General features: G+C 50.6%; 1 protein-coding gene across 7 annotated transcripts in view; it reads left to right on the top strand.

The window, feature by feature from the left end:
• Window positions 1–24,980, top strand: part of SLC39A11 (solute carrier family 39 member 11) — a 376,204-nt gene that overhangs the window by 205,131 nt on the left and 146,093 nt on the right.

Raw genomic sequence — 24,980 nt, forward strand, 5'->3', positions numbered from 1 at the left:
TACAGATAAAGAATAACTTCACAGTTGTTCATGTAAATTTAATGCCTTGGCATGTGGTTTTAGCAATTAGACTTTTTTTTTTTTTTCCTGTGATTGGCTGGTTAGGGGACATTTTCCAGTCTTCTCCTGGCCTCACTGAGAGGAATTGCTTGGGACCTGAAAAACAGACAAGCCTTGCTTTTGTTATGTCCTTTCTGGGCCAAGGCCCGTAACCTGGGTTTCTTCATTTAAAGGGCCATGAACCAAACCTGTCAGCACGTGCAGTGGCACTGAGGCTATTAAACTGTGCCACGTTTTCATAGCAAAAAACCAAACCAAAACAAAAATATTTTGCTGAAGGATAAAGGATAAAAATATTTTGCCAAAGGATTGAGGGCAGGAGGAGAAGGGGGCGACAGAGGAAGAGGTGGTTGGATGGCATCATCAACTCAGTGGACATGAGTTTGAGCAAATTCTGGGAGATAGTGAAGGACAGGGAAGCCTGGCGTGCTGCAGTCCATGGGGTTGCAAAGAGTCAGACACGACTGAGTGAACAATAACAGCAAAGGATGAACAGCAGTGTTCAACGATAATAATTACCAGGAGCTCTTTAGCACCGTGAATGTTTAATGAAATAAGTAACACAGAAACGCCCTCTGGGACTGGGCTCTGTGTGGGAGGCCTGAGTGAGCGTCCCCGAGTCTCAGCTCGGGAGAGCATTCTTACGTGGATACTTGTTATAGATTCTTTCGCGTCTGAGTTGTGTAATTTAGCACTGCAACACCACTTTTCCTGTTAGGCCGTCAGTGTGCCGTGCATTTTTCGGGAGGCCTGGTCCCAGAGGCAGCTTGGAGCCTGTATACATTTCCTAGGTGGCTCAGGGATAAAGAATCCTCCTGGCAACGCAGGAGACTTGGGTTCGATCCCTGGGTCGGGAAGATCCCCTGGAGAAGGGAGTGGCAACCCACTCCAGTATTCTTGCCTGGAGAATCCCACGGACAGAGGAGCCTGGCGGGCTACGGTTCATGGGGTCGCGTGTCAGGGCTGCCATAACGAAGGACTGCCGGGTGAGCGGCTTGTGCAGCGGAAATACGTTTTCTCACAGTTCTGGAGTCTTGAGGTCTCAGGTCTGGGAGTGGGTGGGGTGCTTTCTTCGCAGGCATCTCCCCGTGGTGTGTAGACGGCCACCTTCTCCCTGCGTCCTCCGCTGGCCTTCCCTCCGCCTGTGTTCCTCTGCCTACCCGTCCTATTGGTTGAGGGTCCACCTCGATGACCTCGTTATAATGAAATTACCTCTTTAAAGACCCTGTTTCCAAACCCAGTTAAATACTGAGTCCTGGGGATTAGGGCTTCAGTGCATGCATTTGAGGGGACACAACTCAGCCCCTAATAGCACCTGATTTCTTTGAAACATTGCCTTCTTATGGATGGTAACCCCCTGAAGGAAGGGCACTGGCGTGGTTCCCTCCGTTTCCCCCTTCCTTCCTTCCTTCCTCCCTTGTTCCCTTCCTTCCTTCCTCCCTTGTTCCCTTCCTTCTTCCTTCCTCCCTCCTCCCTTCCTTTCCTTTCTATCTCTTTGATTCTTTCACTGTATTTCCACCTCTTTATCTGTTCTTCCCATACTTGGACGCACTGGGAATGCTGAGTCATCAGTGTGGAAAACGGCACTGAGGAGGTGGAGAGTTTCTCGAGGCAGCAAGCAGAGACAGAGTCAGGTGATCTGAAGTCCCGTCTTGCAAGACTGCTGGCAGGTGTGCAGTCCCCCCTAGAGGAATTACTCCGCTGACTTTGGGGGGATTCATAGTCACACACGGGGGAATGGATAGGCGTGCTCTCCTGACGGTTAATCTCCCAGGGCTGCCGTATGATGTTCCACTAACTGCGTCTTCACAGAAATGGGTGCCCTCACAGCTCCGGAGGCTGGAATTTTGAAATCAAAGCGTCCACAGGGTCAGGCTGTTTAACAGCTTCATGGGTTCTAGTAACTTCTGGTGGCCCCCAGCACTCCTTGGCTTGCAGCCGCAAACCTCCAGTCTCGAACACGTTGTCACATGGGCTTCTATCCTGTGTGCATGTCTGTGCCTCAGTGTCTGAATCTCCCTCTGCTTACATAAAGACCCCAACTGTCGGACCCGCCCTAACCCACTGTGCCCACTTCTTAACTCGTCCCACCTGCAGACTCTATTTCTAGGCGAGATCCCATGTGGAGGCACCTTCCAGTGGAGGGGGACACGTTTCAGTCTGGTTCGCTCACCAGCCCCACCCTCTGCTCCCCCGTGGCCAGGCTGTAGGAGCTTGGTTATTTGGCAGAGGAGGGGCGGTGGTGGTGGGTGGGGGGCTTCTGTCCTGCACGTGGGAAGGGAGAGGGGAAATAGGGAGAGGAAACCAGAAGCACCTAATCCTGGCAGTCATAAAGCCCCCACTTAATTCATTGGAACCTTCAGAGCAGCTGCCAGGACTCTCTGTTTAAAATATTCATTAAGTGTCTATGAAGGAGTTAGGGATACTGTCTCCTTTTGCAAAATTTAACATTTGCTGGGCTAGCAGGTTCCATCATATTTATTAGAATTCTGACACATTCATTTCAGCTCATAAGTCTATTAAACAGTGAAATGTGTTTTTAATGTGCTTTTGGGAAACAGAGCAGACAAGAGTGTTGGGCAGCCCCAGCCCCCGTTAGGATGTTCCTGCCAAGCTTTTATTACCCAGAGAACCGGTGCTGTTGCCAAAGCCCGACAGCCCGGCTCTTTCCAGATCTTTTTTTTGTTTGTTTTTTTCAGATGTTATTTTTTGCACAAGCTCCTTAAGCTGAAGAGGCATAAGGTGGCACTTTGGTTTCAAGTGGATTGAAAGGTGGCACTTTGGATTTAAGATCTCAAATGGACTTATTCAGTCCCATCTCAGTTGTTTATTTCCTCCCCTCCTCTTGCCTTTTGGCTTTTACGGAAAGGGCCAAGAAGGATGGAGTAGGAAATGGCAACCCACTCCGGTATTCTTGCCTGGAAAATTCCATGGGCAGAGGGGCCTGGCGGGCTAGTGTCCTTAGTGTCACAAGGAGGGACAGAGTGGCGGTGGCTTCTGGTCCGAGACCTTGGCATCTGAGCGCAGGGCCTTGGGCACAGCCCCAGGCAAGCGGAGGTGGTGGCAGGCAGGGCCGCTGAGGGCTGCAGGTCTTTTCTGAGCCTCGCCTGGTCGCCTGGGCAGCCCGTGTGGTCCTGCAGGGTGTTGCCGTGGTAACCTTTCCCCTTCTCTGCTGCGGTCCACCAGGACTTCTCTGCTGGGCGAGCTGGATGTCACCCTTTGTCTGGTCTCTTTCCCCTCGGCCCCTCCCTCTCTCCTGGTCTCTGTCTCACCTTCGTCTTCCTGTCTTGCTCTCCGCATCCCTCCTCCTCTCCTCTCTCCAGTGACCTGTCCCCCTTCCTTCCTCCCTCGCCCTCGGCACGGAGGGTCCCTGGAGAATTCTCCTGGGCTCTGTCGGGCCCCACAGTGCCGTTTGCAGCCCCGGAGCAGCAGATCCTGGTAGTGCAGTAACTGGAAAAGCTCTTCAGAGGTGCTTTCTTGCCTCTGTGCGTAGAGATCCTGGGGGCAGATTCCACCCGGGGGCCCCTCCCCTCTTTCTAGAAAACCCGAGCTGGGTGAAGCTTTCCTCCAGGCTTTGCTTCTGGTTGGTTTTGCAGAACGGAAGCTCATCCACTGGCAGCACTAATTAAACTCATCCAAGCGAAATGTGGACAGGGCCCCCGCCACACATTTGGGGTGGAGCGTCTTGACAAGTGCAGACACCGTGGGGTCTGTTATGGAGACCCCGCCTCTCCTTCAAGTCATCCTTCAAGCATCTCCGTGACAATCCTCCAACCCACCTGTCACCCGGCCCGACTTGATTAGCATTATTAACCACCTGGTGTTGAATTTTTCTTGCTTCTCGAGTGTCTCCTGCAGACAGGGGGTAAAGAAGATTAGCATGTTAATTTCCTTTCTCTTGGGGCCTTCTGTTGCAATACGACCAGGGGGCTCTGACTGTACCCTGCTTCTCCCCTTTTCTCCTCTCCACCTGTCTTATGGCTGGGAAAGGACAGTAGGGATGCGGATAAAGACTCCACGCTGGCATCTAACGGGATCCTATTAGCTGACCGAGACTTCAGAGTCAATTTTTTTTTACTAGTGATTGGATTAAGCGGTTGCTCAGCCAATTTTCAGGATCCAGCAAGTGATGTGAAGCCTTTGGGGGCATTATGTTTAACAACAAAGCGAAGAGAAGAGGCCACAAGTCGATCGAAATTGAAACGCTTCTCCTGGAACTAATGAGCTGCTCCGGGGAAGTCGTGGGACCCCACAAGCTTGTTTAAAATTCTGACTGTGGGAGGCTGCACAGACGCAGGTTTTGATCAGACAGCTTGATGGGCAGAGCAGGACATGGTGACTCAGGACTGGTATTCTGAGAGTCTGATTAGGGAGCTCCAGGACAGGGCTGTGGGACCTCTGTTTTTCTCTCCTCGGTCTCTGTTTCCTCCCACTCTTGTTTCCTATTTAGATTGTGTGTGCAAAGTCAGGGATGTTTGAATATCACATCAAGTGGGTCCACTGAGGTGGACAAGCATGCATTCTTTCCCAGGAGAGGACCCTTCACCTCCACATGTCAAACACAGAGATGCCTCTTATCCTCTAAGTGCCGTTGTCTTCTCTGAACTCATCAAAGAACCCACTTAATGAGAATTAAATGTTGAGTTTCTCAGGGCTCCCAGACCCCTGGGACAGCTCTGGAGGGAGCAGGAAGGGAAGAGAGTCACTTGCCTCGGTTCCTGTCTCCCTCCCATTAAGAAATGCAGATGCAACTTGAAACTTGCAACGTGAAGTTTCAGGATAAAAAATTTTGTTTAATTGAGTAGCAATGTTGGCTCCTAATGAGGGGGCAGGTGTGTTGTCTAAGGTTGTCGTGGTGTCTGTGTAGGTGGCCTCAGGTAGCTCCCGGCCTCCTCCTTATTTGGACCCTCACAGGGTGACCCTCCTAAGCCGTCATTCTCAGCGCCTGCCGTGACCTTGACCGTTCTGTGGGACGGAGGCCCCCTGAGTACCTGATGAAAGCCACAGACTGTCGGGTTATTGGCATCTGGGGAGGGGCAGTTCTTCGTGGTGGAGCCGTGTCCGGAACTTTTCGTCTGCTCTTCACTTCATCCCGATCCCCCGGAGTCCCTGAGGACCTGGGTCAGGAGCAGAGAAGAGCCACTGGGGGCAAAGTCTTGGCCCCGGTCCCCCAAGTGCCAAATAAGAGAAGTACAGAGTTTGGAGGAAACAGAAACAAATGGCTTTATCTTTGCCTGGCGAAGATGAACACACAGCAGGCTGGCCTCACAGGGCCTGTGCCCTCCTCTGGGAATGGGGAGAGGCTCTGTATCCTCAGGAGGGTCTTGAATGTTTTTCTTTTTTTTCCTGCAAGTTTATAGCCAAAAGCTTGTGTCAGATGGCTCGGCAACCCGGTGTGGTGTCCTCGAAGTTATCAGCTGTGAGCGTCTTCCTTTTGAGATGCAGAGCCATACGAGGGGCCTAGGGGTAGGCGTGTGCCCCGTGCAGACCGTAATTTATGTGGAGCCAGAGAGGAGTTAGCTTGGCGAAGGACAAGTCCAGCTTCCAGGCTTTGTTAGTAGCAGCTAAAGAGGAGCCAGGACCGTTCAACTCCTGCAGGCTCGTTTGGCTATGCGTGCCAAAGGCTCTTCACGCATTTCTGGTTTTGCTACAACACCGTTGTGTTAGCTACTCAGTCGTGCCTAACTCTTTTGGCCCGCATAGACTAGAGCCTGTGTTTTCTGGGACTTCTGTCGAGTACCAGGCTCTGGCCGAGGCTGGGGTGGTGGCGGTGGTCTAAAATGTGGCCCAGGTGACCAGCCCCTGAGCACAGGTGTAGGAGCTCGAGGACGTTGGCCTTTTGTGTCGGGCACGCCGGGGTTCCCATTTCAGCACCGCCCACCCAGTGGCTCTGGTGAGATGATCCGTGTCTCCGATCCCTAGTTTTCTCATCTGTAGAATGGGGATACCAGCACTCCCATTCATGCTTGTTACGGATGAAATGACATTGCTGAGCACCTGTCCAGGGTTCAGTCCTCTTTGCTGCTGCAACAGAAACGGGTTTTGCTTGCTGCTGCTTCTCTCGCGTTGTCTCAGTTGCACCCAGTGGGTTGGTGAACCTCAGGGCCTAGATTAGGGTGAGTGAGACAGGAGAGAGGCACTCATATCTCCAGTATGTTTTCAAATTTTGTGAATTATTTTGAAAATATCTTTGACAAGATACGGTATATATATATATATGTACGGGGTGCCAAGTCTGATTTAATCTAGTCTCGTGCATTGTATTTGAGTGTTAAAGCCTTTTAATTTAGAACCATTATTTATTTTGTTTGTCATTAAGTCTAAAAATGTAGAACATTTATCTCGTACAAAATTATAATCACTCATTTGAACTTAAAACTAAAGTGAGTCCCCGAACCCTCAGTAGTAATCGAGATTAAAAAATATTTTAATGCAGCATTTTTAAAACTCCAAATTAATGCAAAAATTCACAATAAACAGAATGCCAAAATTCTAAATACAGATATGATTCAATAATTTTGAAATGAGGGAGTGGTGAGTAAGGCTGTGTTGCATAAGGGCAGGGTCAGATCTAGCCTTTGTTTAAAATGTTGATATTTTCATCATGAATTAAAAACACATTTTGTAATTTTATTAAAATTACATTTTTACTAATTTTTTATTTTTTAAGGGTATTTTTGATGTGGACCATTTGTAACTGAATTTGTTACAATATTGATTCTGTTTTATTTATCTTTTTTTGGCCATGAGACATGTGGGATCCTAGCTCCCTGACCAGGGATTGACCCTGCACCCCTTGCATTGGAAGGTGAAGTCTTAACCACTGGACCGCCAGGGAAGTTGCTGTACTAATTTTTAAAAAATTATTATTTTTATTTTATAATTTAAAATACATTATATTTTTTAACGGAAGTCCTATTACAAAATATTTAATGTGACTTCTGGTTTCTGGTCTGACATTTAAGAAGCTTGGACGTCACCATTTCACCAACATGGAAAAGGCTAAAGAAACTTACGAAAGCAACAAGTCTTCTCAGATCTGTAGAGGAAATAAGGTCACAGGGCAGACTGTTGACCCAAACTGGGGAGACCAACAGTGAAGGCGAAGAGTCTCCACTTTCCGGAGCAGACACCCATGAGCTCCGTGGAGAAATCTGAGCTGTAAGTGACCAGCTGCTGGAGGGCTCAGTGCGGACAAGTCTGAGATGAGACCAGCCCTATGGAGGCCAAGGTCTTGTGTTTTACTTCTCAGAGCTCAACCCAGGTCTCACAGTGAATATCAGGAAAAAGAAGAATCCTCCTGTGGGGCTTCCCTGGTGGCTCAGTGGTGAAGAATCCGCCTGCCAATGCAGGAGATGCAGGTTCAATCCCTGGTCCGGGAAGATCCCACATGCTGCAGAGCAACAGAGCCCCTGAGCCACAAGCATCGAGCCCGGGCACTGCAAGCACTGAAGCCTGAGTGCCCTAGGGCCTGTGCTCTGCAACAAGAGAAGCCACAGCAGTGAGAAGCCCGTGCACCGCGGCCAGAGAGCAGACCCCTGTCCCTGCAGCTAGAGAAAAGCCTGCATAGCAACGAAGACCCAGCACAGTCAAAAATAAAAATAAATAAATAAATGGAAAAATAATATATATATATAATAAAGGAAAAAAGAAAAAGAACCCTCCTATGCTTCTGAAGAAGAGGAAAGAAACTATTTGGAAATACACCAGAGCACTGTGATCTGTGTTTTAACAAAGTCTGCCCTCAGGAGAAACTTTAATCAGCACTTAACTGATGTGGGGGAAGGGAGATACCCAAGTCCAGTCCACTCCAGCCATCCTGTCCCACCAAGCGGGGCAGAAAAACACTGAGAAGTTCTTGTGACAATCACGGTTCGGAGGCCCAGCTTCACGGAGACTGAGACCTGATCGCAGAACGGTAGGACCTTCCCCTCCCCACAGCTCACCGTCACAGCGTTCGAGTCCCGTTTACCTGGTACGTCATGTCTGGCTATTAAGAAAAATTTCCAGACATACTAAAAGGCAAGAAGCACGTCTTGAAGAGGCAGAGTCAGCGTTAGAAGCATATTCAGATGTGGCAGAGACGTTGGACATATCAGCCCAGGAATTTAAAACAGCTCTGATTAATATGCTAAGGGGTGCTCACGGATAAAACAGGCAGGAAGCGAGAGCAGATGGGCACGGTAAGCAGAGAGATGGAAATTCTAAGAAGGAACTAAAAAGAAACGCTAGAGGATCTGTTTCGAGAACACCGAGCAGAAATGAAGACTGCCTTTGATGGGCTTATTTGTAGAGTAGATGGCAGAGGAAAGAACCTCTGCGCCTAAGGGCATCTCAGCAGAAACCTCCCAAACTGAAAAGCAAATAGGAAAAGGAAGGGAAAAAATGCAAACCAAATATCCAAGAACCGTGGAGCGACTACAGAGTGTGCAGCCTGCATGAAATGGGATTACCAGAAGGACAAGGGAGAAAGGAACAGATGAAATATTTGAAGCAATAATGACTGTCAGTTTTCCCCAAATTAACGTCAGACACCCAACCATAGATCCAGGAAGATCAGAGAGCTCGAATTAGGACAGATGTCAGAAAACTATGCCTCGGCATATAATTTTCAAACTGTAGGAAATCAAAGAAAAAAAAACCCCTGGAAGAAGCCCATGAAAGAGACCTTACCTCTCAAAGGAGCAAAGAAGAGAATTACAACAACCCTTCAGAAACGAAGCAAACGAGAGTGAAGTGAAGTATTTAAAGTTTCGAGAGGAAGAAACCCACCGACAGAGAGTTCTTTGCTCTGCTAAATTATCCTTCAGAAGCACAGGAGAAATAAAGATTTTCTTGGACAAATGAAAATTACTGCCAGTATCTCTTGCTTGGCAAGACCTAGGTACAAATGCAGAATGAAATGTGTGCTCTTAACCGTATCTCTGGGTGCAGTTCACGAGTGTTGAGTATATTCACATCACTGTGCAACCATCTTGGATATTTTTGGATCGATTTTGATTTTTTTAAATAGATGACTAAAATATTATGTTTTGATATTGGGGATTTTGTTGTTCCCTTAAACTCTGTGCCCGGGTGGGTGCCAGGCTGACCTCATCCTGCCCTGGCATGCTCCAAACAACCCCCTCCTCGCACGCAGAGCTGCAAGGACTTCCATGAGGATTGATCCAGAGCTGCCACAGCCACAAACAGACTTGTGAGCTCTGCTAACTGACCTGAAAGAGAGCTGTCGGGAACAGACACCCACTCCGTGTGAATTCACACCCGACAGAAGTGATCAGCTCAAGCCTACTTCTCTACCCTGGTCCCGGCATTTTCCAGTAGGTTCTCCGTAAAAACCAAGGATAGAAATTCCTGAATCTCTCTCACTGTGAAAGAAAAAGCTAAGTGTGACACGGTGCAGATAGAGGATCCTTTCTTTTTATTTAAAGTTTGTTTTCTGTGTCTATGAGTCTATGTCTGTTTCTGTAAATAAGTTCATTTGTATTATTTTTTAGATTCCACATGTAAGTGATAGCATACAGTATTTGTCTTTTTGGGGGGTTCCTTTAACTTAAAAGGGTACCTTGGCTACCAAATCAAAACCATTTGGAGTTTAAGTGGACCTTTGAAGTCACCTCCTGCGTTAATGGTCTTGTGTTGCAGCTCAGGACACAGAGTCCCTCTAGGAGAAATGTGTCTTGTGAGTTTAAGTGGACCTTTGAAGTCACCTCCTGCGTTAATGGTCTTGTGCTACAGCTCAGGACACAGAGTCCCTCTAGGAGAAACGTGTCTTGTGAGCAGTTGCACGCTGCTCTGGTTTTCCTCCGGAGCTGGCCAGGCGATGGAGTCGGCGAGACCAGGTCTGCGGATCCCCATTAGTTTTGTCCCAGACCACCTGCCGCACCTAACCCCATCTTAGTCAGAGACCTTCTGAGTGCAGGTAAGTGGTGGTCGTCACTGAGACGGGAGAACACGTGGCTGGCTCAGGAACGTCCACGGGAGGACACAGCCCGCTAGTTAATCCTCACTCGTTAGTCCTGGTCTCCCCAGGGGGACGCACTGGGGCCCCAGCGTCACTGATTCACGTGTCTGTGATTTACACTCACTTTTATTTTGTACCCAGGACAATAAAAGAGCAGCTGGCAGGTTTCAGCAGTGCCCACACAGCACTAGGGCTCTGGCAAAATTGCAGGATAAATGAGATTTTTGGGGAACGGTTTTATTTATTTATTTGTGTCTGGCCGTGCTAGGTCTTGGTGGCTGCGTGCAGGTTTTTCTCCGGTTGTGGTGAGCGGGGGCTACTCTAGTTGCGGGGCACGGACTCTAGGGCACGCAGGCTTCAGTACTTGCGAATCCCGGGCTCTAGAGCACAGGCTCAGTAGTTCTGGCGCACGGGCTTCGTTGCTCTGCCGCATGTGCGGTCTTGACCAAGTCCTCGGTCTCCCCGTGTGTGTGGAGACACGTGTAGACTCCTCACCTGAGCTGGGGCTGTGTCTGCTACTGGGCAGCTGCTCAGTCTGGACACGTGTGATCAGCTGATCAGCTGGGCTTGACCTGAGTCAAGGTGTGGACGGGGTGCGGGGACCTCCTGGCAGAGATCGTTCCTGGAGAAGAGAAGCCAGCCATGCACGCGTGGGCCCGGGAAGGCACGTTCAGGGCCCTGGGGGAGGCTGGGCTTTCTCCTTTGAATTTTGTCTCTGGTCCACTTTCAACTGTTGGATTCCAGGCAGGTTCTAGGAGAGAAAGAGAGAGGGGAGGAAGGAGCATTTGTGGAATCAGAGGGGTGACATCCTGGAGAAGTGGCTGTAGCGCCCACAAAAGCTCCTGCCGTGGTGACAGCTGGACACGACTTGGTCCAGGCTAGGAGGCCCAGCGGAGAGGACTAGAAGCCAGAGAAAAAGAAGATGTAGTGCTTGCCGCTTGCACAGTGATGAGACCTCAGCAGAGCTCCTGGGACTGGCCTGAGGCCGCCCAGAAATTCTCGTAGGAGCTGGAGGCCTGCCTTAGCCACTGTGGCTGGAGTTAATGATATATGGTCATATGGTTGTATTTATGATCAAATAGTGTTTTGAAATGGTTTTTTTTTTTTTTTTTTTTCCTCTCCTGTTACAAGTTGGGCCTTCCTTGTGGCTCAGTGGTAAAGAATCTGCCTGCAATGCAGGAGAACTGGTTTTGATCCCTGGGTCGGGAAGATCCCCTGGAGGAGGAAATGGCAACCCACTCCAGTATTCTTGCCTGGAGAGTCCCATGGACAGAGGAGCCTAGCGGGCTATAGTTTCTAGCATTGCAAAGAGTCGGACACGACTGAGCGACCAACACACATAAGTGTGGGTGTTTATGTGTGTGTGCACAGCGTGTGCGCGAGCGTGCGTGCATTTCACTACTGGGGGTACAACTTCCGTCATTTCCTGTCCTAGAGGTGATATGTGGTATTGAGATTAATGAAGCCTTTGCGAGCAGTGGACTCCAGGTCTCACTCATTGACTGAGCAGAAATTCCCAGTGTTGTGAGAGAGGACGCGGCTCCCCCACACGAGCCCCTTTCGAAAAAAGAAAGGCCGGATCCCCTCTGTGTGCGGGAGGCTTCCTGGGCAAGTCCAGACGCGGGGACACGTGTTTGTCACCAGCATAGACTTTGGCATATGGCTCCGTGGGTGTAGGTGACTGGTTTCTGTTTGCGCAAAGAGAAAGTGCAGGTTTCTTAAAAATGTCTTCTTAGCAGACCTTAAAAAAAAATGAATTCAGAGACACTTTAGTTAAAACAGTCCCCAAGGTGTGAATCCAGGAGCTGCGGTGGTGTGAGCTGCCCCGATACTTGGGAACCATCTGGACCCCCTGGTACATGGCTTCTCGTCCAGCTGGCTCAGCTGTCGTCCACTTCCAGGATTAGCAAGGTGCTAGCATGTAAGTTCCTGCCAATGCAGGACACTCGGATTCGATCCCTGGGTCGGAAAGATCCCCTGGAGAAGGAAACGGCTACCAATCCAGTATTCTTGCCTGGAGAATCCCATGGACAGAGGAGCTTGTGGGCTACAGTCCAGGGGGCTGTGAGCAGTTGGACATGACTGAGCGACTAAACAAATAAAAAAATAAGCGTGTGAGTTAGATGTGGGGGGTGGCCCAGACCAGGGGAGATGGCTGGAGAGGGGCAAGTGCGGGTGGGGTGGGGAGTGGGCGTCTCATTTTTATCTCATTTGAGCTGAGGCCAGAAAGGAAGCTCGCCCCCAGAGCACACAGGGCCTCCTGTGCCGTGAAAAGGAGTGCGGCTCTGTGCTCACCTCATTCCCTCTCTGCCCCAGACCTGAGCTCCTTTAGGTTCTGAGGTGCTGGGCCAGGCCCAATCCTTGCGGGAAGTGCTTAGAACCAGTGCTTTGGTGGTTCAGACACTCAGTCATGTCCAACTCTTTGCGACCCCCATGGACTGCAGCACACCAGGCTTCTCTGTCCTTCACTATCTCCCAGAGTTTGCTCAAACTCGCATCCATCGAGTTGATGATGCCATCCAACCATCTCATCCTCTGTTGTCCCCTTCTACTCCTGCCCTCAGTCTTTCCCAGCATCAGGGTCTTTTCCAATGAGTTGACTCTTCCCATCAGGTGGCCAAAGTATTGGAGCTTCAGCATCAGTCCTTCCAATGAATATTCAGAGTTGATTTCCTTTAGGGTGGACTGGTTGGATCGCCTTGCTGTCCAGTTGACTCTCAAGAGTGCTTTGGAGGGTGTGCTAAGACCTTACCTACCCCCTACCTTGAAAGGTCCCATGAAGAAAAAATACCATTAGAAGGTCCTTTATTGGAAAAAGCACAGAGGCTCCTAGGTTCCTCCCACTCACACCTGTGCATCTGACAGGCTGGGTGGTTCAAACCCCCATCCTGGAGGTCTGACCACGGAAGGCTGAGGTTTCAGGGAGGAGAGCCGCATCCCTAGCCTGGGATGCTAGGGGACAGTCTGGGCTCTCAAGTGTGGTGGGTCCAGGAGAAAGAGCGTTTATGGAGAGAGAGAGGAGAGAAGAGAAGGGAAATTCCCACTGCACGGAATCATCACAGCCTTACCCAGGACCCCCAGGATGCTCTGGACCAGATGGGAGCCACGCTGTCCACCGGCTCTTCCTCTCCTGTCCTCTCTACCAGCTGCCCACCACCCCCCATGTCATCACCACACTCAGCTGGGCTCCTCCTTCCGTCTCCCCTTCCTTTCCTCTTCTTTGATGCCTGCCCCGAGGTTCACCACATCCTGCGACCCCAGCCCCGAGGGCAGACCTGTCTGCTGGTGGGTGTGAGGGTTGTCACTTTATACACGCAGGGAGATGTGCCTGGACCTGTGCAGGGGGCCCCGCTGAGCGGAGGTGACAGGGGGAGCCAGGCATCCCTTGGTTGTTTTCAGGAAGGAAGAGGAGGAGGAGGAGGAGGAGGAGGAGGAGGAGGAGGAGGGACAGCTATTTGCAGATGCTTGTGAGCCGGGAGGATGGCTGCCCATTTCCACGCAGGCTCTGGCCCCACGTGGGAAGGAGGTCTCATGCCACCTTCCTGACTCATTCTCTGCTGACAGCGTTTTCCTTCCACACCCCTCCCAGGACCGGGAGAGACGCGAGCAGGAAAGACCTCGGAGGAAAACCCGGGGAAGATCATTGCTTCCTGAAGGCCAGCTCGGCCACCCCCTCCCTCGCGCTGCGGGTGCGAGCGTCGACCATCCAGGCTTCTGGATGGCGCTCGCTCATGCCATAGAGGCATCTCGATGAGGCAGCCCCGGCTCACAGATGCAGAGGCTAACTCGGGGCTTTGTTGGTGCGATTTGCCTTGAAGGACGGCCGGGATGTCCCTAGTCACGTTCACATCGAGGTTTCCAACCGAATCTCATCAGACGGACGAGAGAAGTCCCGTAGGGGTCTGTAAAGTTTGCCCCAGAGAGGAAGGATGATCTGAGGCAGAACTGGGTTTTGGTTTCCTGCCCCTAATGAGACGAACGTCAGGGAGCCCTGCCAGTGGGGTTACTGCCAGTTATCCATTAAAGCCACGTTTCATTACACCAGGTCCGCTTCAGATGCGCTGCCTTCTGTCACCAGCTGGAGTCGGGAGGGTTCAGGGTCTGGATGTGGCAGCGTGGCAGGCCAGCTGAAATACCTTTGGCGTGGCCATCCTCCCGGGCATTGGATCAGGGATCGCCTGGAGCCCTGTCTCCCCAGCCCTGTGCTCTGGAGGCTGTCCACCTTCTCCTGCTAGGGGCTCACATTCAGCTGAGCCCTCAGCCCAGTTCTGTTTCGGGTAGGAAGGCGAGACCATGTCAACCTGCTTCCAAAGGCCGGGGTGCCATCCTGACCTGGCGTGCCCATGTCTTGATCCTGGCCTTGGAGGACTCCTTGGCCTGACTTCCTGGCCGTTTGTAGCTCAGATTTCTGGCTGATCCCCTCACTTTTTCTTCTGGAGTCCTGGATGGGATCAGAAGCCCCCAGCCAATTTCCCATCCGCTTGCCTTTGCCATCACTGACCTCTGTGGATCTGAGCTCTTTCTTGTCTCACTTATAGGAACTTGTAGGTGTCTTCTGGCCCTTCTGGTCTAATCTATGTAGTTGTGTTTGTAGTTCTTTAGTTACTAAGTCATGTCCGACTTTGCAGCCTCATGGACTGCAGCACACCAGGCTTTCCTGTTCTTCACTATCTCCTGGAGTTTGCTCAGACTCATGTCCATTGAGTCTGTGATACCATCCAACCATGTCATCCTCTGTTGCCCCCTTCTCCTCCTGCCTTCAATCTTCCCCAGGATCAGGGTCTTTTCCAATGAGTCGTCTCTTCGCATCAAGTGGCCAAAGTATTGGAGCTTCAGCATCAGTCTTTCCAATGAACATTCAGGGTTGATTTCCTTTAGGATTGACTGGTTTGATCTCCTTACTGTCCAAGAGTGTGAGCTTTAAAACGAACATTAAGCATTGAGATCATCTCACCGACAAGGTTAGGAGTGGCTGTTTCAGGGGGCCGGGATGAGACCAGATGGTAGAGCAGCCAGGAAGTGGTGTTTCCCAAGACAGGTGATGCGGGAGGTGCAGAAGCACCTGCTCGGAAAGTGAAATCTAAGAGCAGGTGGGATCAGCACTTGCAGGGCTCAGGTCAGGAGAAGCCCATCCAGGGAAAAACAACAGAGGGGACCTGACCCGGGGGCTGGCCCAACACGACGTGTCCACACCACGTGCATCTCTGTGCATGCCGTGGACTCAGAGAAGCGTGCCCCGAGGATGTGCTCCTGGGGACGTATGTGCCCCCGCTTCCAAGACGCTCGTGGTGGAGCGGACCCCGGGAGTGTTTACGAAGAGCTCCTGGGGGGCCAGAACCTGGTGATGAGATGGTTCTTCTGCGGCCACGTGAGGGGTCAACATGCCCCCGTGTTTAACTGGCACAAACTGTCTTGCTCTATAGCTGCTTGGGTGGAACAGGACATGGAAATGCTGGCACGTCCGAGGGCCAGCCGGGCACTGCCACTGTCTCCTTGTTTGTCCCCTGTCTTGGCGGGGCTGCGCTGGAACCGTCCAGGGGGCTCAAAGTCACAGTGAAGGGATGGGGAGGGGTGGGGACTGGAGCCTGGTTGCACGTCCAGTTGAGGTTTGGACCGTGTCTCCGGTTGGGCAGTCCATCCTGGTGTTTGTCCAGGGGCCCGAGGTGTCCTGAGTTCAGTGTTTCTAGGACTGAGAGAGGGACACGGGGAGCAGAGTCCTGGGGAAACCCTCTCCTCCTCACCCCACTCCAGCCAGCCTGGTCATCCAGGTCCATGCTGGCCGTGGCCTTCTGCCTGGGCATATAATGTGGGGTCGGAGGTCGAGAATGAGGGGGTCAGGGGCCAGAGGCTTGTGGTCAGTGGCCATTCTGCCCAGGCTTTGGTCTCTTCGATAAGGGCGCTGGTCCCCTTCATTAGGGTGGGGCCCGATTACCTCCGGAAGTTCCCGGCACATGGACCATCACTCTGGGGATAAGGCCTAAACCTTTGGATTTTGTGAGGACACAAACACGCGTTCTAGAGCACCCTCATCCCTGGAAAAGTCCCACCTGGCTTCCCTCACTGGACTGACTCACTCCCTCTTCTGACGGAGCCCGGTCACCACTCCCCCAGATTTGTCTTCCCGTCCCCCGCAGGAGTTACTGCTGAGAATGACTGGATTTTCAGATCCTTCTCCCCAGCAAGGCCCAAGCCGTGTCTCCTTCTCAGGGTCCCGAGTGACCAAATCTGCTCCCACAGTCAATAGTAACAAGAATTCGGGGGACTTCCTTGCAGTCCAGTGGTTAAGGCTTTTCCTTACGAGCTTCCCTGGCGGCTCCACGGTGACAAATCTGCCAGCCGCTGCAGGGGACATGGGTTCCCGGATCCCTGACCCAGAAAGATCCCACGTGCCGGGAGGCAGCTAAGCCCGTGCACCGCAAGAGCCGGGAGCCGCAACTACTGAAATCTGAGTGCCCTAGAGGCCCTGCTCTGCAGCAAGAGGGGCCACTGCCCTGAGAAGCCCACACACTGCAGCTAGAGAGTGGTACCCACTCGCCACAACTGGAGAAGAGCCCGTGCAGCAACGAAGACCTAGCTCAGCCAAAAATATATAATAAACAGATAGATAAAAATCATTAAAAAAAAAAAAAGTATCTGCCTTGCAATGCAGGGGTTGTGTGTTCAAGCCCTAGTTGGGGAACTAAGATCTCAAATGCCTTGGAGCAATTAAGCCTGCACACCGCCCCTCCTGAGCCCACGACCCACAATGAGGGACTGTGCGCTGCAAGCAAAGAGCCCACGTGATGAAACAGAGATCCCGTGTGCCACAACTAAGACCCAAAGATAAATGAGTAAACATTAAAAATAAAGCAGTAACGTGAATTGGGAATTCCCTGGCTGTCCAATGGTTGGGGCTCAAAACTTTCACTCTCAAGGCCCGGGTTGGATCCCTGGATGAGGAACTGGGATCCCACAAGCCGTGTAGCTTGGTTTTAAAAAAAAAAAAAAGTTTAAAAAAGACTAGTGGTCACCAGTTTATTTCCCTGCACAGGCGTTCACGGGCTCCCATTCTGGAGAGGGCAGGAGTGGAGAGGAGGTCGGGGCAGTGGTTTCAGGGTGAGCTGGCTGAGCTAACAGATAAGGGAAGGAGGCTGATCATCCGGCTGCCAGGACCTTTTGTCTGCTCTTCCTCCAGGCAGACAGATCATTCCAGACAGATAAAAAGACACATCAAGCCCAATTCTTTTGAAAAATTCTGATTCTTTTCCTCCCAGCTCTTTTCTCTCCCTACCTCCCTTCTTTCAAATTTGATGGAAGAAAAAAGCATTTGGATAGACACTCTGGTTCCCCCAGGCTCCGGGAACTCTGCCGTCTGCCCAGGACCCAGGGCCGCCTGCCCCTCTGTGCCTTGGGCTGGCCCAGGCCTCCTACAGCAGCGACCTCAAGCTCGAAGTGTCCAGGGCTCACTGCTGCTAGACTTGTGACACATGGTGGACGCAGAGCACAGGCCACCTCCTGTTCTTCTTCTTATGCCTGACAAGGGGCGTCTTAGAAAAAAGGAACTCTTACAGATCAGGGTGTATCTCCAAGACGCCCAGCATCAGGGGCTGAACTGGGCTTTTGTTGGGGAGCATCTGTCCAAGAAGACAGGCCTTTCCTGCCCCTCCTGTGTCCTTGGATGGAGTTCATTTTTTGTATTTTTAAAAATATGTATTCATTTGACTACATCGGTCTTGGTTGCCGCACGCAGGATCTTTCGTTTTGATGCACAGACTCTCTCGTTGTGGTTCACGGGCTTAGATGCTCTGTGGCACGTGGGGTCTTAGTTCCCCAACCAGGGACCGAACCCACGTCCCCTGCCGTGCAAGGTGGACTCTTAACCACCAGACAACCAGGGAAGTCCCTGGATGGAATTTCTTAATGACCCTCTCCCTAAACTCAATTTTCTAACTACAATTGCGTATCTTTGATTGAAAGGAAAAAACAAACTATCTCTTGGGTTCCGCTACCCGTTTGTGAGGCTAGACCTGCTCTGTCACGGCTGTGGGGACAGAGCACCAGGGCCGGAGAGAGGCCTTGGGCATAACTGGGCATCCCTCCTGGGCAGAGGGGAGCCCGCAGGAAGAAGGCGGTTTTTGAGCTAATACTATGCTTTCTGGTTTAGTTCCAACAGCTGCATGCCAAACCTTCTTTTACTGGTTTTCAAAGGGTGTCGATTTCCCCCATCTCCATGTACCAGTTCCTGGCTCGGTGGTGTGAACCAGCCTTCCCTTTCCTTCCCCCCATTCATTCATTTATTCCTCTCTGAGCTCCTGTATTAATTTCTTGTTGTTTGGTCACTGAGTCGTGTCTGACTCTTTTGCGACCCCATGGACTATAACCCGCCAGGCTTGGTTCTCTGTCCATGGAATTCTCTAGGCAAGAATACTGAAGTGAGTAAGCCATTCTCTTCTCCAGGGAATCTTCCTGACCCAGGGATCGAACCCAGGTCTCCTGCATTGGCCGGCGAGTTCTTAGCCCTGCGCCACCTGGGAAGCCCTGTTAGCTTCTTTAGGCTGTTGTTCAGTTGCTGAGTCCTGTCCGACTCTTTGCGACCCCATGGATTGTAGCACGCCAGGCTCCTCTGTCCTCCAGTAATCTCCTGGAGTTTGCTCAGACTCGTGTCCATTGAGTCCGTGATGCCATCCAGGCATGCCGTCCTCTGCTGCCCCATTCTCCTTTTGCCTGCATTCTTTCCCAGCATCAAGGTGTTTTCTAATGACTTGGATCTTCCCATCAGGTGGCCAAAGTGTTGGAGCCCAAGAGGGCAGGGCTCTTATCCTCAGCCCCACCTTCCCTTGCAGCCCTCACCTCTAATGAATTGTCTGGGGGTCAGTTGCTGAGTCACGCACTTATCATCTTTGGAAGGCACTGGTCTTCGCTCTGGCGGATCGAGGACTGTGGCCGAGAAAGCCCCATGCCTGGTACAAGAGGTTCACGTATGTGTGCGCCTGCTAAGCCACTTCAGTTGTGTCCCACTCTTTGCAGCCCTATGGACAGTAGCCCGCCATGTTCCTCTGTCCATGGGATTCTCCAGGCAAGAATACTGGAGGGGGTTGCCATGCCCTTCAACAGGGGATCTTTGCCACCGAGGGCTCGAACTCAGGTCTCTTGTGCCTCCTGCATTGGCAGGCAGGTTCTTTACCACTAGGGCCACCTGGAAAGTCGCACGAGAGTTCCAGTACCTGCAGTTAAAAGACTCAGCCGCCCACAATTCTCACCCACATTGGAATTCCTCCTGCTGATCCACCTCATTGATTTTCAGCCTTCGTTCTTGTAAATCTGCAAGGGAAAAAAGCTTTCTCGCTGACTCTGCTTGAACCCAATTTTTCAAATCTTATCAGCATGGCTGGTACTCTGATGGGTTTCTTCAGCGTGGTGACCTCCTGTGACATAATACTGCTGGAGGGCAGCGTGCTTTCTTTCTTTAATAGGCAGGAAGGTGATATTCTGAAGCTTGGGTTCTTCTTAAGGGGAAGAAGCAGCTGAAAACAAGGGCCCCCTCTGTGTGGTCGCCCATGGACACGGACCCTCTCTCAGCTGCTGTTCCATAGTCAGCAGCCTCTCTCCAAGCCCAGTGTCTCAGAAATGCCTGCAAGCCTGGATTCTGGTGTTGATTGTCGTTGCTGCATTTATGACTACAGATAAGGCTGTCCGACGAGGCTCCCATGAAATGATTCCTCCCAGTTCCTTACCAGCATCTTCTCTGTCCTGGAGGGCTGCACCTGCCCCCTCACTTATCCCCTTCCGTCCTCCCTACTAGAGTCAGTTTTCTGCCCAGACAGCAGACTGACCCTAAAAAATGTAAGTCAGCCTGTGTCAGAACCCCGTGCCCGGGACCTGCCCGTGGGCTTCCAGACGCCTGGCTGCCCTCGGGTCCTGTCCGCTGCCCTCCAACCTTGTCTCCTGCCTCTCATCCTCACTGGTCCTCAAGCTCAGCCTCTGAACTGCCCTTCCCTCTGGCTGTCCTCAGCCCCTGGTCCTCTGTGCTAATCTCTCTGCTCAGTTGACGCCACGTGGAGGCGAACGCCATCAGCGAGCATCCCTGGCCACTGTTCCTCTCCATCCCCTTGTTCTGTACTCCCCTCCTCACTGCACTCACTGTGCACAGACCTTCTGTTACATGTGCATTTCTCTGTGGCCTGTCTCCCCTCCTGAATGTAAGTCCCAGAGACCTTGGGATTTCTCTGTCTTGCCCGTTGCCTTAATCCAAGTGATGATAAGTGCTTTAGAGGTGGTGGATGTTGGTGAAGGGGATAGTAGCATTGAGGAAATGAAGGGGACGGGGCTTCCCTGGTGGCTCAGTAGTAAAGAATCTGCACGCCAATGCAGGAGGCATGGGTTCGATCCCTGGGTTGGGAAGATCCCACATGCCGAGGAGCCCCTCAGCCTGTGAGCCACAGCTACTGAGCCTGCGCTCTAGAGCCCGGGAGCCTCAGCTGCTGAAGCCGAAGAGCCGGAGAGCCCGTGCTCTGCAACAAGAGAAGGCACTGCAGTGGGAAGCCCTCACACGGCAAGGAAGAGTAGCCCCCGCTCGCCACAATGAGAGAAAAGCTCTGGTGGCAACAAAGACCCAGTGCAGCCATAAATACATAAATAAATACATAAATAAAATTTAAAGAAAAGGGGAGTGAGAGAGATCACCAAGTCTAACAGACCCTTGCTTTGCCATAAGATTCCACCCTCCCCTCCTTGAATCAGGATTCAACACAAGGAGCATGGGATTTAAGAAAAAAACAAAAAGCTAGATTGTTGGGTTTGAAGATGAGGAAGCCAGAGTGGAATCAGGGTCTAGCACTGGCACTGGAGGGAGATTCTGAGAGGCTTTCTCCTTCCTCTCGGTCTCCAGCTTTGAGTGAGTAGTGATGGAGGGAAGAGTGGAGAGCTGGGGACAACGGCGCATCCTGTTTACCCGGCTTGGACCTGGGCAGGACGTCTCAGCCCAGGCACTGTTAAGCCGAGCACAGCTAATGCCCACCTCGGCCGGCCGCTGTATTTCCTTTTCCCACGTATGGGTTTCTAAAAACCCATTCGAGTTCCTGGAGGAAGCCAGAGAGCTCACAACCCGATTACTGTACTTGGGCCGATGGGGCTCAATAACGTGGCTGTTAGCTGAAGAGTTGTGAACACTTGCACGCCACTTGGGCTGGGTACCACGTGGTCCGTGAAATGTCACCTCCTGCCCTGCAAGAAACACTGTCTACTTTCTCTTGGCAGTAGCTTCCCTGAGCGTTGAGCAGCTGCTGTGGAGGCAAGAGTGCTGGGTCTGGAATCGAGAGATGTGGGTTCTGCCGAGGCTCGGCCACTGTAGACGAGAAAGGAGAACAAGGGCGGTGTGTACGTGCGTGCGTGCACGAGCACGGATGCATGTATGTGGGTGTGTGTACAGAGGGCAAGAGTGTCCACATGCATGCACACTCTTGTGTCTGTGTGAGCGTGTCCACTTGTGCATGTGCAAGTGTGTGCACATGCATTGTGCACAGGTGTGCACACATAAGCATGGGGGTGTGCATGCTTGTGTGAAGGCACGCACACATATGGGTGCCTACATCTGGGCATGTATTCACATGTATCACACCACGTGGGTGCATCATGTGCACACGTCGATGCGTTTGTACATGAGTATGTGTATGTGTGCACACATACATATATGAACACTCATGCAACTGTGCGTGTATGCATGTTTGTGTATGCATGCCAGTGTGTATACATGCCCATGTCCACACAGTTGTGTATGTATAATTTATTTTTTATTGAGGTAATGTTGATTTATGTAGCATTCTATACATTTCATGAGCTTCCCTGGTGGCTCAGTGGTGAAGACTCCACCTGCCAACGCAGTAGACACCGGTTTGACCCCTGAATCAGAAGGATCCCCTGGAGAAGGGAATGGCAACCCACTGCAGGATTCCTGCCTGGGAAAGCCTATGGACAGAGGAGCCTGGTGGGCTTAGAGTCCATGGGATGGCAAAAGAGTCAGACACAACTGAGCGACTCGACAACAGGAACACGTTTCATGGGACAGCATCGTACTTCTACTTCTCTATGCCCTGCGAAAATGTCACGTTCTTCTGTCACCATGCAGTTGATCTCTACCCGTTTTGCCCTTCTTCTTCTCCCTTGGTAACCACTGCTCTGCTCTCTGTATCTGCATGTTTATTTTTGTTCATTTGGTTTGTTCATTTATTTTGTTGTTCGAATTTTATCACATATAAGCAAAATTATACAATATTTGCCTTTCTCCAATTGACGTGCATGCGTGCTCAGGCACTCAGTTGTGTCCTACTCTTTGGGACCCCGTGGACTGTAGCCCGCCAGGCTCCTCTGTTCGTGATTTTCCAGGCACGGATGCTGGAGTGGGTTGCCATTTTCTCTTCCAGGGTATCTTCCCGACCCAGGGATCGAACCTGGGTCTTCTGCATCTCCTGCATTGGGAGGTGAAATTTTTTTTTAACCAATGAGCCACCCAGGAAGGCCATAACTGACATTTCACTTAATATAATATCCTCAAGATCCATCATGTTGTCGTAAATGGCAAAATGTCATCCTTTTTTATGGCCTAGTAGCATTTCATTGTCTCCATAAACCACATCTCCTTTATCTGTTCATCTTAGGTTGCTTCCGTATCTTGTCTGTTGTAAATAATGCCACAGTGGACGGAGACATGCACATATCTTTTCAAGTGAGTGCTTTCATATCATGCGGATAAATACCCAGAGGTGGGGTAGTTGCGGCTTGCTGTTTATCCATCTCTTGGAGCCCCGAGTGGGTGGGGTGCAGTGCTAATAACTGTTTACGGAGCGAAAAAAGGAGAGTTGTGGATGATCCCGTGTGCTCCTTTGAGCTTTGGATCATATTATACGCTGTTGATAATTTGTAAAAATTGCATCTACTGAAAAGTCATGTACCTTGGAAACTGTTTTCATGACACCATAAAATAAGTTAGATTCGTTGAGGGCTATTGATTTTAAGTTACTGGATCATACATACACACGACAGGAAAAAAAAAAAGAAGATTAAAAATATCTTTAATAGGGCTTTGGGATTAGTGCACTTTATTAAGCACTGCTGCTGCTGCTGCTGCTAAGTCACTTCAGTCGTGTCCGACTCTGTGCGACCCCATAGACGGCAGCCCACTAGGCTCCTCTGTCCCTGGGATTCTCCAGGCAAGAATACTGGAGTGGGTTGCCATTTCCTTAGCACTAATTCTCTCCAAATTGGCAATTGGTGTATAATCTATATTAGCAATTTTCATTTAACTACAGTCAGTATTTGGTTAGATAAAATACCACTTTCTAAGCATTCTTCAGGGAGACTGTTTATTGAACAGTCTCAACCCGGGTTTGCCGAAGGTCATGTTAACGTGGAATTTTCTTTCCTTGAACTCAAAGCAAACTTTGGAGGGGGTCACTGAGTTTGGAAGAATGGAAAATAGAGAAGGAGGAGGGAAATTAGGTATGGAGAATCTGTGATGGGTGTGGGGGTCAGTTAGCAACTGAAGGGTTTTGTTTCTCTTTAGAGGAAGGGTCGGGAAAGGTTGTTCATCTTGGCATGTTTCATTGCTGTTTAGCCGTTCAGTCGTGTCCAGCTCTTTGTGACCCCATGGACTGTAGCCTGCCAGGCTCCTCTGTCCCTGGGGTTCTCCAGGTAAAGATACTAGAGCAGTTTGCTTTAGATCCTCCAGGGGATCTTCCCGACCCAGGGATCAAACCTATGGCTCCTGCATTTCAGGTGGATTCTTTACCACCGAGCCACTGGGGAAACCCCTTTGGGCCCCTGCTTTTTTATTTTTCTTTTTAATTGAAGTCTAGTTGATTTACAGTATGTGTTAGATATGTGTGTGTGTGTGTGTGTGTAGTTTTTAAGAGTCTTTTCCATTAGAGGTTATTTTTTATTAAAGATGTTTTATTATAAGTTACTAAAAATATTGAGTTTAGTTCTCTGTGCTATACAGTAGGCCCTTGTTGGTTGTCTATTTTGAAAATAATAGTGTGTGTCTATTAATGCCAACCCCCCAGTTTACCCCTCCCCACCCCTTTTCCCTTTGGTAACCGTGAGTTTGTTTTCTCTGTGAATTTATTTCTGTTCTGTAAGTTCATTTGTATTATTTTCTTTAGAATTCACGTATAAGTGCTATCATATGCTCTTTGCCTTTCTGACTTATTTCACCCAGTGTGATAACCTCTGGATCCATCCATGTTGCTGCAAATGGCATTGTTCCCTCTTTGTTATGACTGATGACATTCCATCGTATGCATGTGCCACATCTTCTTTATCCATTCACCTGTCAATGGGCATCTGGCTTCCATGCCTTATCTGTTGTGAACAGGGCTGCTGTGGACATTGGGGTTCATGTGTCTTTTTGAGATAGAGTTTTTGTCTTTTCCGATATATGCCCAGGAGTGGCACTGATGGATCATATGACAACTCTATTTTCAGTCTTCTAAGGAACCTCTGTACTGCTGTCCATGGAGGCTGCGTCGACTCACACCCCCAGCAACAGTGTAGGAGGTTCCCGTGTCTCTGCGCCCACTGCCATTACTTTCCCTGGTCCCCATTGGAAGAGTGGCATCAAGGTCTAGAACCAGGCCTGGGTGGAATCGATCTCTTTCTAACCACAGCTCTCCTCATGAGTGTGTCAGGGCTTTGACAGCAAAGACAAGCCCCCCGCACCCCCTTGCCTACCTACTGCTCTTCCAAAGGAAGTGTACCAGGCAGTGTAGCAGGCATGAGTTTCATGGAATAAATTGTTCGTATAGGTGCCAGGGAGCTTCCTGTTAGGCTGAACGTCCGTGGCCCACATTCCTTTACTCGGTAGCATCAGGTTTCTTTTCCCTTTCTCTTCTCTCTCTCTCTTTTGAGGGTTAGGGTTAGGGTACTGTTTGTGGGATAGAGAGTACTGTTTTCTTAGAACTTTGTATAAATGATCATTTTGACA

The sequence above is a fragment of the Bos taurus genome, chromosome 19 (assembly GCF_002263795.3).
Source record: "Bos taurus isolate L1 Dominette 01449 registration number 42190680 breed Hereford chromosome 19, ARS-UCD2.0, whole genome shotgun sequence".
Classification (NCBI taxonomy): domain Eukaryota; kingdom Metazoa; phylum Chordata; class Mammalia; order Artiodactyla; family Bovidae; genus Bos; species Bos taurus.